This window comes from Falco naumanni, chromosome 5 (genome assembly GCF_017639655.2).
Source record: "Falco naumanni isolate bFalNau1 chromosome 5, bFalNau1.pat, whole genome shotgun sequence".
NCBI classification, from domain to species: Eukaryota; Metazoa; Chordata; class Aves; order Falconiformes; family Falconidae; genus Falco; species Falco naumanni.
In genome coordinates this window covers 15,749,205-15,767,143 of record NC_054058.1, presented here as the reverse complement: position 1 = coordinate 15,767,143, position 17,939 = coordinate 15,749,205, and the positions used below count along the sequence as shown (strand labels likewise).

At 40.8% G+C, this 17,939-nt stretch overlaps 1 long non-coding RNA gene across 5 annotated transcripts in view; it reads right to left on the bottom strand.

Annotated features, from left to right (window-relative positions):
- LOC121089566 overlaps positions 1 to 17,939 on the bottom strand; it is a 119,875-nt gene that overhangs the window by 22,320 nt on the left and 79,616 nt on the right. For 4 of the 5 annotated variants that reach the window (XR_005828257.1, XR_005828260.1, XR_005828258.1 and 1 more), the window contains 3 exons: positions 14,576 to 14,786; positions 13,627 to 13,824; positions 8,442 to 8,597 (listed from right to left, as the gene is read on the bottom strand). This is a non-coding gene — a long non-coding RNA (uncharacterized LOC121089566). The remainder of the gene's footprint in view (positions 1 to 8,441; positions 8,598 to 13,626; positions 13,825 to 14,575; positions 14,787 to 17,939) is intronic. The other variant, XR_005828259.1, reaches the window with a different exon arrangement.

Genomic DNA, 17,939 nt, shown 5'->3' with positions numbered 1-17,939 from the left:
TAATCACTGTATAGCTCTATACGGATTTGTTTAGCACAACATTCTATTATCGCCATGGCAATAAAGTGGAAGGCTTTTTATATGGTTTTCCATTGGATGATGATTACTATTTTTCTCATTTTATTTGTGCTTCGAGCATATACTTTTGAAAATGAAACATAGTTACTTCTTAGAACATAAGATGGACGTTAATACTTTTTACTTTTTTTTTTTTTTTTTTTTTTTTAGAACTGCTTTTTATCCAGCTAGTAGCCAGCTTTCACATCCTTAGCCAAGTTCAGAAATGAGCTGTAAGGTAACGTCATTTGGACTCTTGCACCCTCAGATCCTCTTATACTCAATTCCCACTGGGTAAGGCAGACTGAGAGGGGAGAAGCCAGAGGAAAGTGAAGGACCATGAAATTAAAATAGGACAGAGACTTCTTTTATTTACACCTTTTGATAATGTTCCTGTTATTTACGAACATGGTAAGGATTACTGCACTGATAAAAGGGTGTGATTATGAACTGAAAGATCTGTTCTTTCAGTCTGCACCAAATGAACAACTTTATATGAGGCACTGTGGACACAAAAATCTGCCACAGAGAAGCAGCAACTCTAGTTTAATTTGAGTTGTTGCAACATGCATACTCAGAGCATCATAAGACTCTGTCCATGACTACAATCAAGATTTTCTCTGTACTTGAACTAATCTTTGCATTTGACCTTCCTGCTACATCTACACTACTATTACTGTTTGGTACCAAGAACCTGGTGGGCTTCCCACTCCACTCATTTTTCTGTCCAGCCCCTGCCAGTCCATCTAGATAGGTCAGGGATCCTTAGGCATATTTGGATATCCCATGTCCTACATCACTTAGTTGGCTGCATCCATATTATGCTTTCAGCTTGCTGCATGAACAGACCTAGATCTATGTGAGCGTAAGACTTAACTTCTTAGAGCTTTTAAGGGGATAAGGGCTTCATGGAGTTCAACAGAAATGAACATGTGAATTCTGCATGCTTAGTTAGTCAGCCAGTCACTTCTAACACATCAGATCGTATCTTTTAAAGAAATATATTATAACATGGTAGCTCTTCTTATCTCTGTGAGGTGGTTTATACTTTTCAGGAAAACTTTCCAGTCTACTGTGAAATCCTTACAAAGGTTAAGGTTCTTGAGAAGGTACCTGAACGGCCTGTCTGATAATTTAAACCAGAAATGGTCAAGTACTTGCCAAAATTCCAGGTCTTTAATTACTCCAGTGCTGCCTATCAAATAGAGAAAATGTCTGAGAAGCAAGAATTCAAGTTATTTAAGCAAACACAGACATTCCAAAAGAGAAGGGTTTTTTTAGCAACCATTTAGCAGTTAAATGGAAATACCTGAGACCTATATGCCTTTTACTTGCAGGTATTTTATACATGGTGAAACAAAACACGTTTCTCAGAACCTTACTTAGTCTGAAGCTTCCCTTTCTTTTAAAAATTATATGCAATTGTTGAAATAAGCCAAAAATAGCCTGTATTTCTGTGCCACATTTAAATATAAATATGCAAATAAACAGCCACCCGCTGTAAAAGCAAAAAGGCATTATATCAAGTACCCAAACTTTTCAGAAAAGGTAGTGGTTAAGACAAGAGAGGAAACAAAAATATTTGAGAGCTGCCTTAAATAATGTAAATTAAAATATTTGTAATTAAATTCACTTAAGCATATTTAATTTCCCTTTTGGTCCGTGTTCCCCCCCCCCAGATGATTGCCCCTGGAAGGTCAAGTTTGTTTTCTACTCTGTAAAGGACTCAATAGTCCTTCATCCTGTAGAATCACAGAATAGTTTGGGTTGGAAGGGACCTTAAAGGTCACCTCGTTCTAACCCCCCTGCCATAGGCAGGGACACCTTTCACTAGATCAGGTTGCTCAAAGCTCCATCCTCATTAGCTTCTGCTCATCATGAAGGCTTACTTGCTCTCTTCTTGTCCTCCCTTGCACAAAATGCCCAGCCTTTTCTTTGTGGGAGTTTTTCAAAGGTTTCCCAGGGAAAACAGACTAGGTTTAGCACAGTTGCAGCAGCCAGCGTGCAAGAGAGTAGTTCAAGTGGCAGAGATACCAAGGTCCAGAAAAGCTGTGTGCCATATCCACTCTCATTCTGCCCGGCTGCTACTAACTTACTGTGCCCTCTTGTTTTATTCTCCTCTTTATTTATGATGGTGAACGTATAAATCATGGATTCCATAAATGTAAATGAATATACACCTTTCAAAACGTCAGTTTAAAGCCCTATTAGTCTGCTAACACTACAGTATATTGGTGTAATACAGCATTTTTTGTTTTACCATTAGAACTGTCCTAAATAATGGGCTTTAAAATGTGTATTTAATGTACAGGAACTATGTCTACTGTCAAAACAAATGCTACCATATCCAAATGACATTGGAAAGGAATCCTTTGAACACTAAAAAGGGTTCTGTAGCTTCTTAATATGAAAGTTTGATCTTTGCTTATATAATGAAAGTTCTATGGGAAAAACAAAGCGTTGAATATATAGCATGCATTGTACTGACTATGGTGAAAATGCATGGGAAATGATTATACTGACAGAGAAGATGCACCTGAACTCAAACTATTTGTTATGAAACTTCAAAGTCTGTATGCAGTTGTAGAAATGCTGTTGATGGGATCTGATGGGTTGTGGGTTTTGGTTTTTTATTCCCAACTAGCTGGACTCTAGGAACTGTGCTTTCAGATCTGCCTCCTAAAAAAATATTTTGTTATAAGCTTACATTGTTAGAGTCCCCTATCACGTAGGTGGCAGCAACTATTATTCAAAAAATGGCTCAGAAGGAAGTCGAGAACTTCCTTATTTTCACACGTAAGGGAAATGAGGAAAAAGTTCTGCTTTTCCATAGTGTGGTGGACAAAGTCTGTCTCTCCATGGAGAAAATCCCTTGGTCCCTGAAGCTATATTAACCACCAAATCCTAAAAGACTAAATGGACAATTCATTCATGTTAGAAGTCATTTTCAAATCCTACCCTCACCAGACAAAATTGTGACCTTCTCAATTCCCAATACACCCAGGGATGAGAGGACAGATATTGTCTTCTATTAATATTTAACAACACTAACCTGTACTATTTAATTTTTCTATTTCTTATTTCAATAATTCAGAGCACAGGAAAGATTTTCCCCCCCCGCTTACTATTAAAAATGTAAACTGATTATATAGATATTTCAGTATCCTGTTCAATAGTTAGTCTACCTGTCCGAAATTGGCAATGTGGCCCCAATAAGTTCACAAACATCACAGGATTCTCCAAATAGTGTGAAAGGATTTCTGTCAAGGAACAGCATCTCCCATGGTGCTACTTTTTTTGGGGTGCTTGTAGTAGTGACATCACTAGTGATGTCTTTGTTGGAAGCCCATGTTGTTTTTAACTGCAGGACAGAGTCCACAGATTGAGATTTCAGACACTCAGCAGTGGATTACAGGGAATTTCTGCCCCCATTGCCTTCCCAGCTACTGTTCCTTTCCTCTCCCTCGTGCAGTCAACAGCTCTCCCAAGGCCACGCACACGTGATCCAGCTTTTTTCAGGCTGAGGTTCCCTGACCTAGGTCACTGGCCAGGAAGACCAGTGCTGGTTTTGACATAAGGTAGGCAGGAGGACCACGCTGCTGGGGATACAGGGGTAGCGAGACCATCTTTGCCGGCATAAGCCTGCCTCTGAAGCTATGAGCTTAAACTGGACCTGAAACTGCAGACGCAGATGAAATGGCTTTACAGTTCTTTGTGACAGCAATGTTTCCTTCAAGGTCTTTTTGATTATTCTTTCCCATGCTTGAAAACAATCTCACTGTGACATCAAGAATTATTTACTCTAGAGGCTGCTGCATTTCAGCAGACTCCGACACAACAGTCTAAGACTACTTAATATACAGCGGTTTTCCATTCAGGGCTTTCAAAATTCTAGAGAGTAGTGGTTATTTTTATTGTTCTCATTTTACAGGTGGAAAACCAGGAAACTTGCTGCTTGACTGCTAATGCACCTTATCTATCTGTGTCAGAATCAGAAGTGGCCAAGCGCATAAATGCAGATAATTGCAAAGCCCCAGCTGACAGGTGCTAACTTCTGCAGCCACTATGATGTGAGCACATCTGATCATATGTCTTCATCCTCAGTTGCTACATGATCCTTTCATCTGATAAAACCATAATGCCTGCCTGCAGTAGCACATTATATCTACTTATTATAAGTCTCAGCTTAGGAAACTCAGCTATTTGAAAGATGTGATATTTACATGCTTGGAACACAATTGAGACAACTGGAGGAAGAAAAGGGGTTTGAGGAAGAAAGGAAGATCCTGATAATTTGCTGTTTACTTTTTTTCCTTTCCAATCCTTACCTTCACAAAGCCTCTAGGCTTGATTTGATATGCTTGTTTTGTGGGAATACCAGAATACAATCAATCAAGACATCTGCAGTTGTCAGAAGATGCTATTTCTACATAGGCCAAGGTTGTTGGTAGCAGCCAATTAATAGCAGAAAAGTTTTGAAGACTTTGGGTTAGTCCCCAGCCAGGCAGAAAAATTAAATAAGAGACATTAAATAAGATGCAGTAACCATACGAAAATTTCCTTGTACAAAAAATCCTAAGATGATGCAGCTATTTCTTTTATCTTAACTAGGGTCTGTTCTAAGCAGAGTACTGCAAAGTCAAGCTTGCAGGTGGTGCAGCCTGCTTTTGTCTCTGCTGGTATTTAGATGCTCTGCCATCATCACTTGCTCTCAGGAAATCAAAAAAAGAGCTTGCTGTCATGAATGCCGATTCCTAAGCTAAGGGAAAAAAAAAAACCAAACCCACAGACTGAGATATCAATGATTTTAAATAATTATCTCACTGTTGTCTGTACTGATTAATTACTATGATGTATTATTTGTACTGGCCAGTGTATAAATCCTGTTAGTTCCAGCCCAAGCTATTTCTCAGGTCTAAGCCACCAAACCTGTCACTTAAATGCAACCAGATGCAACTCTCAGATGCAGATCCAGGCCAATCTCCAGGTGCTCAAGAGGAGACATGCTTCGGCCTGGGCCCAAGTGCCTAACCTTCCACTGCATCAGCATTAACTTTGTGCTTTTTAAAAACAGCACTATATTTTGATCACATTCTACATCCCCAATGCGGCTGGAGGACATGTAGGCTCCCAACCTTGTCTTTGAATCTCCTTTTCGTGTCACTGTGTCAACAGTCTAATAGACTCTGTTGAAGAGTTCATTGTGCTAAGTGCTGGTAGTTTGACTGGTTTACAAAAATACCTTTGACTCACAGCTACTGAAGCACTGCTTTAGCCTCCCAATATGTTGTGATCATTACAATTCTGAGAGAAAGAAGAAGAATCACATACGGCCTGGTAAGCTGGGACATCTGGTACGGCTCCATGATATGTTTCATGGACGCACCAGCACAGGTCTATAATCACTCACAATTTCTCTACCACGTGGGAGGAAACCAAACCAGGCTCCATACGGTGCTTCTCCTTATGTTAGTGACAGGAGGGCTCACCTTCCATCTCAACCTGCACTTCACTTTGCACAGCTTGTCAGGCCACTAGAGAACTATTTTACACATTCTTGGCAGGACTCAGCCCCAGCGTCTCAGGCACTGGCCCTCCCTCCTTCGGTGCACCCGCTGCGCTGTGCGGAGGGCTGGTACCTTTGGCCCAGCAGCTGCTACCGTTGACTCTTGGCATGGTATAACCATGAGGGCTCCTCTCCTGATCGCTCGTGGTCAGGCTGTACCTGGGAGCCCAGCCCACGGCTCGGCAGGCTGCACTCACAACGTGCTGGACTTCTGTCTGTCATCTGAAACATCTGCTGGATCTCAGACACCAGGGAATTTCATGTTGTGTCACATCGGAAATGCAGTGGGTTACAGAGCTGGCTACAGGTAGCTCCAGGTAACAGCAGCGAAATATCAGCATGGGGAAAGGTAAGCTCTTGCATAGGGTTTGAGATAATTTTTTTTGGTAAAAATTTAGTTCATTACCAAATTAAATTAATCTTTATTCAAAGATGCTTTACCACAAAAAGACTGGAATTAAGGCAAGCTTCAAATATACAGAAAATATGTGAATATCAAATTCATCTAGCATGAAAAATTAAGGCAAGATGAAAAGCACCAATCATTACATGAAAAACTACTTTCCTCCAATGTCCTGTGATCTGTGACCACTTAAGGAAAAGACACCTTGTCTATTTTAAACAAGGACTTCAAACCTGTCTAATGAGCCCGTTCATTGTGTGAGTTCATCACCACAACGGATACAACAGCAAGGGCTTGCTCTGCTCTCGCCTACCCAGTAGAAAGCCAGCGCAGTCAGTTTGTGGAATTTCCTACCATTGAAAGACAGAGTGTCTCCAGACTACAATAATACATTAGGTTTTTTTGATACAGATCCTTTGGCTCCCATGGAATTATTCCAGACTGATCTTAGAGTTACCATCTATGCAGAAATTTTTATGAGCCTTTAATAATTTTATAGCCAAGTGTCAGAACTGTGGTTTCTTTACACACATGTATTAACTAGACAATTCCTATGCTGCAGGGTAAAGACTGGACTCTTTTTTATCTGGCATTCAGCGTTTTTGTTAGAGTTATGGTCAAGGCAAATCCTAGAGAGGCAAGACTTGACAGAGGAGATGGCCCCACTACACAACGCTGATTTTCTTGTTTAAAACTGAATTATTGTAACGCACTTGTATCATCTGTTTCCACCGTGAATCACTGGGGACCAATGCCTCAGCTACCAATCACCAGCATATCCAGTTACAAGAATGTCTAATTAATGGGGAGAGCCAGTAAAACAAAGAGGAAGCTTTATAAAACAGGCTGGAAAAGAAATTAACTATAGACCCCATATCTGCTAGTAAGAAAAAAAATATTCAAGAGCCCTGATTTTGCATCTTGCAGCTGCACAGCACTCCCACATACTACCCGTGTCAAGCTGGCTCCAATATTGGAGACAGTGTGTGGAAAAGGAAATAATCAACACCATTTCAGCAGAGAAATAAATTGCCAAGTGGGCATTAAAATTTTAGTAATAAAACTAAATACATATGCTAATCTACTCTGTATTATTTAGAAAAGACTATTTTGGATCAAGAAAGGAATAATCTGCACAAAATTACAATGAATGGAGGTGTTTATCATCAAGAGGTCTTTGAGAAAGAAACAAGCAGCAGATTCCTATTAAGGTTTCAATTCATAAAAAGTTGATCACCCAATTAAAGGTGAACTGTGAAAAGACTTTGTTAATTTTATTTCAAAAACGAGTCTGGTCTGGCAGGCTTTGGAGAACAAAACCCAGTGCTGCCAGGCATATGACCCTTGGGGGACTGTTTGGTGCAGAGAACTGCAGTACCTCATGTTAGAGTAGGTCCTTTGTGTTCTTCAGTCTCTACAAAAGAGATTTTTCTTCTTACACGTATTAACTCAGAGAATTAAAAGCATAGTTTTTCATGGCAGCAGCACTGGATCATTTGAAAATTATTGCTATTTTGTAACCTGGTTTAATTCTGTTTCTATTTTCAACAGGAATTGTTTCACACACTTCCTCTATTAAATTGAAATTAAATAAACAAAACAAACCAGCAAACAAATACACATAATCACAGCACACTTTTTTTATGTAAGAGGCCATTTCACTCATTACCTGCTGTCATAGTTTAACCCCAGCCAGCAACTAAGTACCATGCAGCCTGTCACTCCCCACTCCGCACCAGTGGGATAGGGAGGAAAATCAGGAAAAAAGGTAAAACCCATAGGCTGAGACAAGAACAACTTAATAACCAAAATAAAATAATAATAGTAATGAAAAGGTAGAAAAAGAGAGAGAGAGAAATAAAACCCAGGAAAGGCAAGGGATGCACAATACAATTGCTCACCACCTGCTGACCGATGCCCAGCTAGTCCCCAAGCAGTGATCCACCCCCCTGCCAGCTCCCCCTACCCAGTTTATATACCAAGCATGACACCCTGTGGTGTGGAATATCCCTTTGGCTAGGTCAGGTCAGCTCCTGGCCATGCTCCTTCCCAGCTCCTTGTGCACCTCCTCATTGGCACAGCATGGGAAACTGAAAAGTCCTTGACTTGGAGTAAGGACTACTTAGCACCAGCTAAAACATCAGTGTGTTATCAACATTATATTCATAGTAGATTCAAAACCACAGCACTGTACCAGCTACTAGGAAGAAAATTAACTCTATCCCAGCTGAAACCAGGACACCTGCAGAATCAATACATTACCAAAAAGATTTTTCACACATATGCGATTTTAAGCATGTGGATACCTCTGTTAAAACTAACAGAGCTTCTTATATGCTTACTTAACACTAAGTGGAAGCTTATAGGCTTTGCTGGGTGTGACCAAAGAGGTCCTTAGGAGATAATCATACAAACCTGATTAGAAGACTGCTGAACTGATTGTGATCAAGGTAATAGTTGAATTCTTGTAGTATCCTGTGCAGGTCACATACTGTTACACAGCCATCTCTATTTTTATCCACTTTATGAAAGGCCTTATTGAAAACTTGGAAGTAATCCCTAAATTTATCCCTGAAAGAGAGCAGGTGTTGATTTTAGCTCCTTTGTTAAATCAGATAAAAAGGATAGAAACAAATATAGAAAATAGGGGTGGAGGGGCAGAGAAAGATTTTGAACTTATTTGTGTGTGGTAAGTTCATACGATTTATTGAAAGACTGCCAAATTGTTCACAAATTAACTTCAAACCCAGCACCCTCCCCCACACACCCCTCCACCCCCATTTAACCTGCACATGGAATTGCATGGCTCAAGCCTCTTGTAAAGAAATGCTGCTTGGGCGATTAGCTGGCCACTCTGTTCACAACCACAGAGCCAAAACATAGTTCTCCCTTCTAAAAGCTGTCCTGATCAGAGTTACAAAATGTTTAATACAGCCATTAAAACGGTAAAGGCAGCACACCTCCTGCAGATTGAGCCTCCTGAAACTTTGACATAAGAACAACTATTTCAACAAAAAGGGTTAGACTGACCAAAACCTGGAGTAGCACTGTGCCCGATCCATGCCCACGGGCAGAAGTTCAGGGCTTCTGCCAATTCATCTGGGCTTTGGATCGGCACCTTAAAATGTCCCTGAGATATTTATCATTTCTAACACCTAACTGAATTCAGGCCTCAAAATCTTGTCTTTTCCTCCCACTTTATTTTGTCACTTATATTTCACTGACATGAGGGAAGTCCTGATCAAACTTTGGAACCCCCTGCAATATGCCTTTCTGCCTCTTGATTCAACGAAAGCCTCTCCACATTTTGGCTCAAGAGGATGAGGCAGGCACAAACATCTCTCATTACCACATGTCTTCAACTAGAAAACTGGCTTAAGACTAACTAAGTTAAAACAGTCATGAATTACGGCTTGATGTAGATTACCAAGTATATGTAAATTATCTACGTATATTCAGCACTTACAAGATCCTACCCTTATGGCAAAAAAGTTTAGATCTGGACTAATATATACAGCTGCACTCCATTTTCTTTGGGGTTGCTCCCTCTGACAGCCCTAGGGTACAGAGCATGGAGGCTGGGTTCTTCAGAGAGTCGGGATTTGTAGTATAAAAGGCTTATTACAGTGTCAGCACAGTTCAGCAGTGTACCCTACACCGTCAGGCATGATCCATTGCCCCAGCCTCTCACCAAGCCTGCCTGTGGATCTAACAGCTCAGACCAGCTCACTCTGCTCCTTATTAAGCCACCGTCACTCAGCCAGCACCCACGCCTACGTTTTCTCTTTCATATGAACACCCTGCAATCAGCTGTTATAAGGCTAACATGGCACCTGCTAAATTTCACAAGTTTTTTAGCAATACTCAGTAAGTCTTTTCAGAGATCTACATGGATCTCCTCAGAGGCATCTGGTCTCAGCTCCAGTTACTGGTGCTGTCTGTCCTGTCACAGCATTGCAGCATCCTTGGTTTTCCATTTGTTTTCAGGAAGCTGTAAATTCAGGATACCCTTTACAAAACCCATACGTTTTCCTGTCCAATTGTTTCTCCTGAGAATCTGTCCTTTTGGACTCTGCACTTCATATGAACACAGAGTAATTTCCCCACAGTGCTCTGAGTCCTGAAAACACCATTGTGTATGCAAAACACATCACCTACCCTAAAAAAATCTAAGTTATGATATGACTTAGGTGGGTTGTTAACAATTTATCATATGCTTCAGACCCGTTGTACCTTCCAGTGTTATATGGGGACTAAGTTGGGAGTACCGAGACTCTCTGCTTAAGTAAGTTTCAGCTGGCAAGAAACCATTTTTCAATATTTCTCTCAGGTTCAGTGAAAGTATGGATCACTTGTCAGCTTCACAGTTTGCTCAAACCGTCTTTTAACAGCTTTAACTCATGTCACCATTGTATTCATGACATCTGGATATCCTTCATTTCTTACAAATCATTTCAGGTCTGAACTGCTGAACAGGGCACCATTGCTAGATGAAATTTCTGGGACTCTGTACCCGAACAATTAGAGCATTAATGTATGCCGTAACATGTTCTGATGTTAAAATCAATCCAAATGCAATTCCAGGCTAATGCCTGACTGACACTCACAACAGGTTCACATATATCAACATACAGTCTTTTCTTTCACATTTTTCAGCTGCCTTGTGTCCTATACTCTGTGAGGCCCATCGGGTCGTAGCACACTGACCCACTAAGCTGTTACCTCTGAAGCGTGTGCTGCTAAACACAGAAAACTCTGATCTGATTGCTCCTATGGGCTTGGTGTGCAATGCCCTTGCTACTCAACAGGTGGTGACCTTCATGACTTTCTGCATTGTGTCATGCATGCTCTGCACAGCCTCACCAAACCTAGCCCACCTGCTTCTGAAATGGGATATTTTTTAAAAAAATTGTATTTCCAGGTGTTATGTCATTCTTCGTGTTGTTTTCAAGAGGAGGCTCCTTGAATGCTCTAGTAAGTACATCTTTGATCAGTAATTATTTCTGTAACTTCAACTTTATTGTCAAATTGAATGATTTTACCTAAAGAAAACCAAACCAAAACACTAAAAGTCACACTATATTTATATTCTGGAAACTGGTCTTTCTTGTGCCTACAAAGTGGTTTGTCTCAGCTGTGACCATAACAGATCGAAAAACAAATATGTGACATTTCTTACAATCAGAGCTCTGCTCTCTTGGTCTATGCCTTGAATCATGGTGTTGACAAGTGCCCTAGAAACACAGGCCACACATTTCCATTGATTATTTTTTTAATAATACTGCTTGTAAGCCATTGTTTGAAGACTTTGTCTGTCTTCTAGTGCCAATATACATAAGGCCAGAAGTTGTCTTTACTAATGCCTTTAATTTGGGAATTCTTTTCCCAGATTTACTGCCCAGTATGTCCATTTTGTGTAGTAACTCAACAGCTACTTGCACAGATTGCCCATGTGATATGAACTCTCATGTAACATTGACAGGATAACAGGCCTCTGGACACCTTTGTTATCTTTGTAGATAGCATATTTGTAATGACTCTTTTTTATCTTTTTGACAGTTAATCTTTTATGTTCTTTCTCTGCCCTTACATTTGCATTTCTGTCTAATCCTACTTCTCAGGCCCTCTTGGATACTTTTTTCAGATTCCCTACTGGTTTTCTCTCTACTTGATATCTTCAGGATCTATTTAAGCAGCCACAGTTGCTTCAAGTGAATGGCTTTTCCTTATACTTTCCTGTGAAAACTCAAGAATAGACTTTAAGACTAAAGGAAGTCTTTAAAAGCAGAATCTCCTGTTCAGTGGTCTAAAAATGCATAGTGTTAAATTCCTGTCATGCAAGGAATTTTTCTTGGATCCAGCAGAAGAATATGAATTTGTAATTTTTGTAAAAATCTATTAATATCTGTAAAAACGTAAGCAGTCCTTTTACCTGAAAATATCCTTTATAGGACAGTGTCTGTCCTGAAACAAATATTTAGCCCAATTGGATGTAAGAACAATTTCACTGACTTGTCTTTTGATTTTGCTGTTGCTGACTGGCTCTTCCATTTTTAAACTTCCCACCATTACTCCTGCATAGTCTAGGTCCTATATGATCTTCTTTCACAACCACAGTATTCCTAGCAGCACACTTTACTCTGAAAATCGAGAGGTGTTTACTCTTAGTCTGCAGCCCCCTTTGTGCAGCTTTTGCACAGAATCTCTACGTGGTATTTTGTTGTATTGTTGTGCACCATCACATCACAGATCTGGGGATATGGAGGGTACTGTCTTTTGCTTCCGCTTTTCCAGTTGCAAGCTCTCACCAGATAACTGTATTTCTTATAGCTGCTACAGAATTTCTAAACTCCTGGACATAATGTGAACCTGTGAGATTTCTGTATTTAACTTTGGCTACTTCTTGCAGATAGGTCTGAAAAGAAACTCTCAAAACTATCCTAGTTTCCTTTCCTGACAAACAGCACATCCTGGTCCCCTTCTGATATTCCCATAATATCCCTCATGACTATTTTAGCTTGATTCAGATTTTTCTCTTTCCTTCGCACCCCTCCCACCCCCTGATCCTGCCTTCCTGGGATCTTTTCTGTATCTCTGGATTTTTGATGCCAATCACTATCTGATCCCTTAAAATGAAATCTCTGAAAACATCATAGCTGCTTAACTGATCTGTTATTTTAAGATCAGCTAAAAATTCTTCAAAAGATTCCTCCTTCTGCATTCTCATATGAAAACTGTGTCTTTCAAAAGTTCAAGTTTCCTTGGGAGTGTAATATTCCTTCAGCTTACTTTCTGTAGCTGCATGGATTGCCCTCTCACCCTGGCTTTGTTTCATGCCATTAAAAACTTTGATAGCTCCTGCTCCTGTAATATTCCAGAAAAGAGTTGTGAGCTTCCTTGTGATTAATCTAGCTGCCGTATATAGGTTTCAAAGCATGATGTGAATCTTTTCAAGGAAACTGCAATATTGCCAGTGTTGTTTAGAGTCTCTAAAAGCCCCTAAAGAGCTATCACCTTTTCTCTCACTTTCAAATCTCTTTTTTCTAGTTAATTCCTTCCTCTTTTTCACACTGTGCTCCTGCTACCATGTGGTACTTGGTTTACACGTAAAGCAACACTTGTACTGGAAAGAGCACAGAAGTGTGCTGCAGAGGGTGCACATCAGTCAGAGTGCACATGCACTGCACTCAAGCCGGCTTACTGTCTTGAATCTCCATGTATCTAATTACTGACTAACCAGCATAGACTCATTCAGCCTCCTTTTAGATATGAGACCCTGGAGATCCAACATCTGCTAATTACATCTCCGAGTTTTAACTTTTATTACATTCAGAAGCCTACAGACTTTCCAGTAGAGACACAAATCTAAAATCTCCTGACAGAGGGTTTGCTTTTTTTGAGCTCCTGTAATGTACTACAGCTTAAAAAACATGGCTTTATAGCAACTGCAAAGGGGCAACGGTGGAGGAGGATGGATGCTGAGGGCCAGCAAAAGACCAAGCGAGTCATATCTAGGAAGCAGGATACAGCAACCTAAAAGTCAAAACCCACTGACCACCCTAAGGGCAGTTTGTGATCTCAGTGAGAGGCTGATACATACCTTCCAGCCTTGGAGGACAATATATTTAGCAATGCTCCTTCCATCTTGCGAGCCTGTGCTTTGAAGCTGTGACATGGTTTGTGTTGTACACTCACTGCAGAAAAATTCTGGAGTCCTTTTCAACCATATGTTACTTTCAGTGCCACTCTTCATCACCACTATCATCTTCCACTTAAATCTTCCTAATGAAAGTAAAGGCTGAAGTAAAATCAAAACAGTTTTTGAGATTCATATTTTTGGAAAATTGAGGCATTCAACATTTTTGGACTGATAAAAGATTTCCAAGCAGTAATTATTCCACTTACAGCAGTAAACATGTGTGTGGAGAAAATGAGGATTAAAACCATAGATCAAGCTACAATGCCAAAAAATAATATTTTCTTGCAAATGTTTTGTAATTTTCTTGAAGAGCTGGAGAGCCACTGTTCAATGTCTGTTTCTAATTTGGGCGATTTGTTCCTGTGTGTTACAACAAAAGCAAAAGGAAAAAAAAAAGTGCACAGCAGTATGTTTTGAATTGTAAGATGTCCAGAGCTTTTGTCTGCTTCACAGTGTGTAATCACAGGGCACTGAAACTGCTCCAAAGCTGTTAGGGTGAGGTTCACAGCCCTTGCAGAAAGCCAGAAGAAAGGACACAGGCTGGATGCAGCCACTGTGCAAATAGAAATGAGGGGGCTTAAGCAAGATCGCAGAAGGGGAAGTGGGTGCTGCTCCCAGTGTTGCTGAAGTGTGTCCTATAACCAGCAAATTCACACCTCAGGCAAATACCTCCTCCCGGTCCAAATCTGACAGGTGAAAGGAATCAGTTTTCTGACTCGTTGAGAATGAAGTGGGGGCTGAGACCCACATGGATTGCCATCATTGGGTTTTGCAGCCACTGCATCTGTTTTCCTGGCCAAGAGCAGATCTCCTTACGCTGACCTTTACGCTAGGAAGGCATGGTGCCCACCTGTGCTTCCTGCATCTCATTTGTCTTCCGTGGTCCTGGAGCGGAAGGGTGACACTCAGCTGGATTGCTGCCTCCACAGCCACCACGCAGATGGATTTAATCCGTCAAATGATGACTCTGGCTTAAGAGTCATTTATGGCTTTCCAGGGCCTTATGTGAAATCTGAGGAGTTCAGAGGCCTGGATTCAACTCCCCTTGCACTTCCAGCTTTCTGAGAGAGAAAACCAGACAGGAGATGGGTAAGGAAGTGTGGGAGACAAAAAGAACATTCAGAGGAACTGAAAGGTGGCAATAATCGATAACAAGATGAAATTTTGTAGACCACAAGCGATTAAGCTGTGAACTCGTTCCCAGACAAAGCTGCAGATGCCAGAAATTTCAAAAGATTAAGAACAGAACTCTATGTCCTATATATATATAAAAATCAAGAAAAGCAGAATCTAACAAATAATTAGAACATAGTTTTTGAAAGGGATATCGAAGTCTCATCTGCAGGTTTAAACCAAACTCCACCATTGCCCAGGATGTTACAGCCCATGTGTAGGGTGCAAAATATTCCATGTCCACCTACTAGAAGGCTGCTCCACCTCAGCCAGGAACATCTGGCTCCAATTGCTAGTAAGTAATCGAATCCAGTTAGATTTGACCCAGTTTGCCGATTTCTGTTTTCTTCCAAATTACGGTTAAGCAAGTGCTATGCACTCATATGTATGTATTTGTGTGCATAGTTGCCATATAATAGTTCTATACATGGTTGTTGTTATGGTAGGTTCGCAAAAGTAAGTAATTCTAAATGATGTGGACCTGCCAGCATGTCACATCATGACTATTTTTACCCAGCATGTCTTCCCCATTGATTTAATTACTCTCCAGCTGCTTCAGGATGAATATTTGCATCTTTGAGCCACACAGTGTAATTTCTGCTTGCAGCACAGCATCTTCTTTACTTGCAGAGCTGCTTCTTATAGCATTGGAGGCAGAGCTGCCCTGCATTTGCCATTGCACTAACAGGAAAGAAATCGAAGGCTCCTGACCAAAAGAGCCCTTCATTCAAGTGTAAGGCTGGAGACAACTGGCTGGTACAACAAATGGAGCGTAAGAGCCCAGTATGAGACAGTCAGGGCCTAAGTTTCAAATCAGACAGTTACAAATACAGTAATAAGCAATGCCTACAACCCAGCAGCTGCCTCACCATCTCCACTGTATATCATGCAATTTTTTATAGGTGGAACACTCGTTGATACCTGTGGGTGTCATAAGTGCAGTTTATGCCAGAGAGCTGCAATGCAGGTGGGAGAGTTGTGATGCTGAAAAGAGAGGAGAGTTTTGCCCTTAATTCCTTCAGCCTATTTGGGATACTGGAAAACAGAATTTAAAAAGCAGACTAAAAAGCCAAAAGCCTTAGCTCACAGGCTTCTCTCTGTGTTTTCTGGTGGTTTGTTTTGGGTGTTTTTTTTCCTAATGATTTCCCAGGCTGCCTCTTTATCTGCAAGACAAAGCTGCTTGTCTTTGTTTTTGAGTGTATCACCTCTACCAGCAATGTCATGGGGAATTATCATTCTTATCAATAATAATTTATTAGTTCCTACAATTTCCAGACACCTTCCAAGCACAAAAGAAAGCAAATCTGAGCTCTTGGGGATATATTTTAACATGTTTTTTGCTCCTGAGGGTTTCTACTCCTAAATAAATAAATAAAAAACAGTTCAGGGAAAGAGTGAAAGCACAAGCAGAAAACATGATAAGCATCCAGGTGGTGTCTATCTGCAGCCTGGAAATATAAAGTTTTAACAGCACTGTACTGGGGCAGAGGATTCTCCTGCTGCCAGGTGCAGGAATCCTGTAACAGCAGCAGGCTAATCACTGCTGACTCACTAGGGCAAACATGGATCATTAGACTCCACCCTGATTAGGATATCATTTTGTCATTTGTTTGTCAAATGCTCTTCTCAGGAGCAATGACCTATTAACTCTGTAAGTGTTAATTTTGTTTGAGGCAGAGGCTCCTCTTGCCTGGAGACAAGATGCTTCTTTCTGTCATATAGAGCCAGGGTCCATCCTTGTTAAGGCTGTTTTTTGTTGCATCTCTAAAGCCATATTTTAGCAATTTAACTAGCTGCTAGAGGGATGTGAAACCAGCCGTGATTGCTGCTCCGCCCTCATCCAGGGGACAGGGTAGGATATGTAGTGTCCTACATGCCCATCCAGTCCAGTTGCAAGAAAAGCCCCTGTTGAGTGTGATCAGGTAGGTCAATACCTACATTGCCTGAAGCAGTCTGAGAAGAGACCTGCAGGGTGTCAAAACTGCACTTGCTCTTCTCCCTCAGTCTGGGCTGATAGTGGTGTTAGCACTAGAACCGCAAGCTGGGATGATACCAATAAACGGGCCAGGGAGTGCTCTGGGCACAGAGGCCAACTGGCACATCTCTGAGAGTGAACCATCTTAGCCACCAAAAGGGAGCAGCTGCCCTGCAGACTGCCTATTAGGAATGGTCCTTGAAGCATTCTTACTCCGAAATGGTGCTGGGAGTGATAAGGGAAAACATTAGCTGACACAGGCCAAAGCACGATGAGGACTGTTTTAGCAGTCTAGCAGCATAGATGACTGGGAATGTCTCTTGAAATTCTGATTCGTCAGTACAGATGCTGCCATAAAGTCTGTAAAATAAGTAATACAAGCTATGCAGAATATCTATAAAAAGACTCTCACAGTGCACAATGAGCTAGGCTTATCTGCAGCAAATCAAGGGTATAACACTATAGATAAGCTTGGTCCAGTACCTTAAGACTCCTTTTCAGAGTCTTTTTTGTAAAATTACATTAGTATTGTATACAGTGTCATCTTAAACTAAAGGCAAACACAGAATGTTATATGCTAAGCTCATAAATAACTTTCTTGATCTGCTTTTTAATTTCTCTTACATGCAGAGCTTTAGTTTGCTGTTTCTGCTGCTTTTCCAGCTTTGAATGCTTCTTTTGTTGATTATTATAATGTGCTTGTAAATGTGCATAGCTGTCTTCCGTGATGTCTCTGCTGAGCCCTGTGTCAGCAGGTGCAAACTCTATCCCCGGTTTCTGTAAAAATTCGTGGTGAGTAAGATATCCTTTTGTATCTGTATCATACCTTGAAAAATAAATGCTCTTTTTAAAAATTCATGTGTTCCTCATAGAAAGCCATTACAGATGTCCTTAAGTGACTTAACAGCTTAAATCTCACTGCTCGCTGACTTCCCTTCCTTACAGAGGTGCTATACCACACTGAGAATGAGTGACTTTATATGAGACTCGAAAGATAGGGCTTACGTGTTGTAATCACAGAGTCAGTTCTGAAAATACTACCCTGAGGACCAAACTGTCAGGAGTA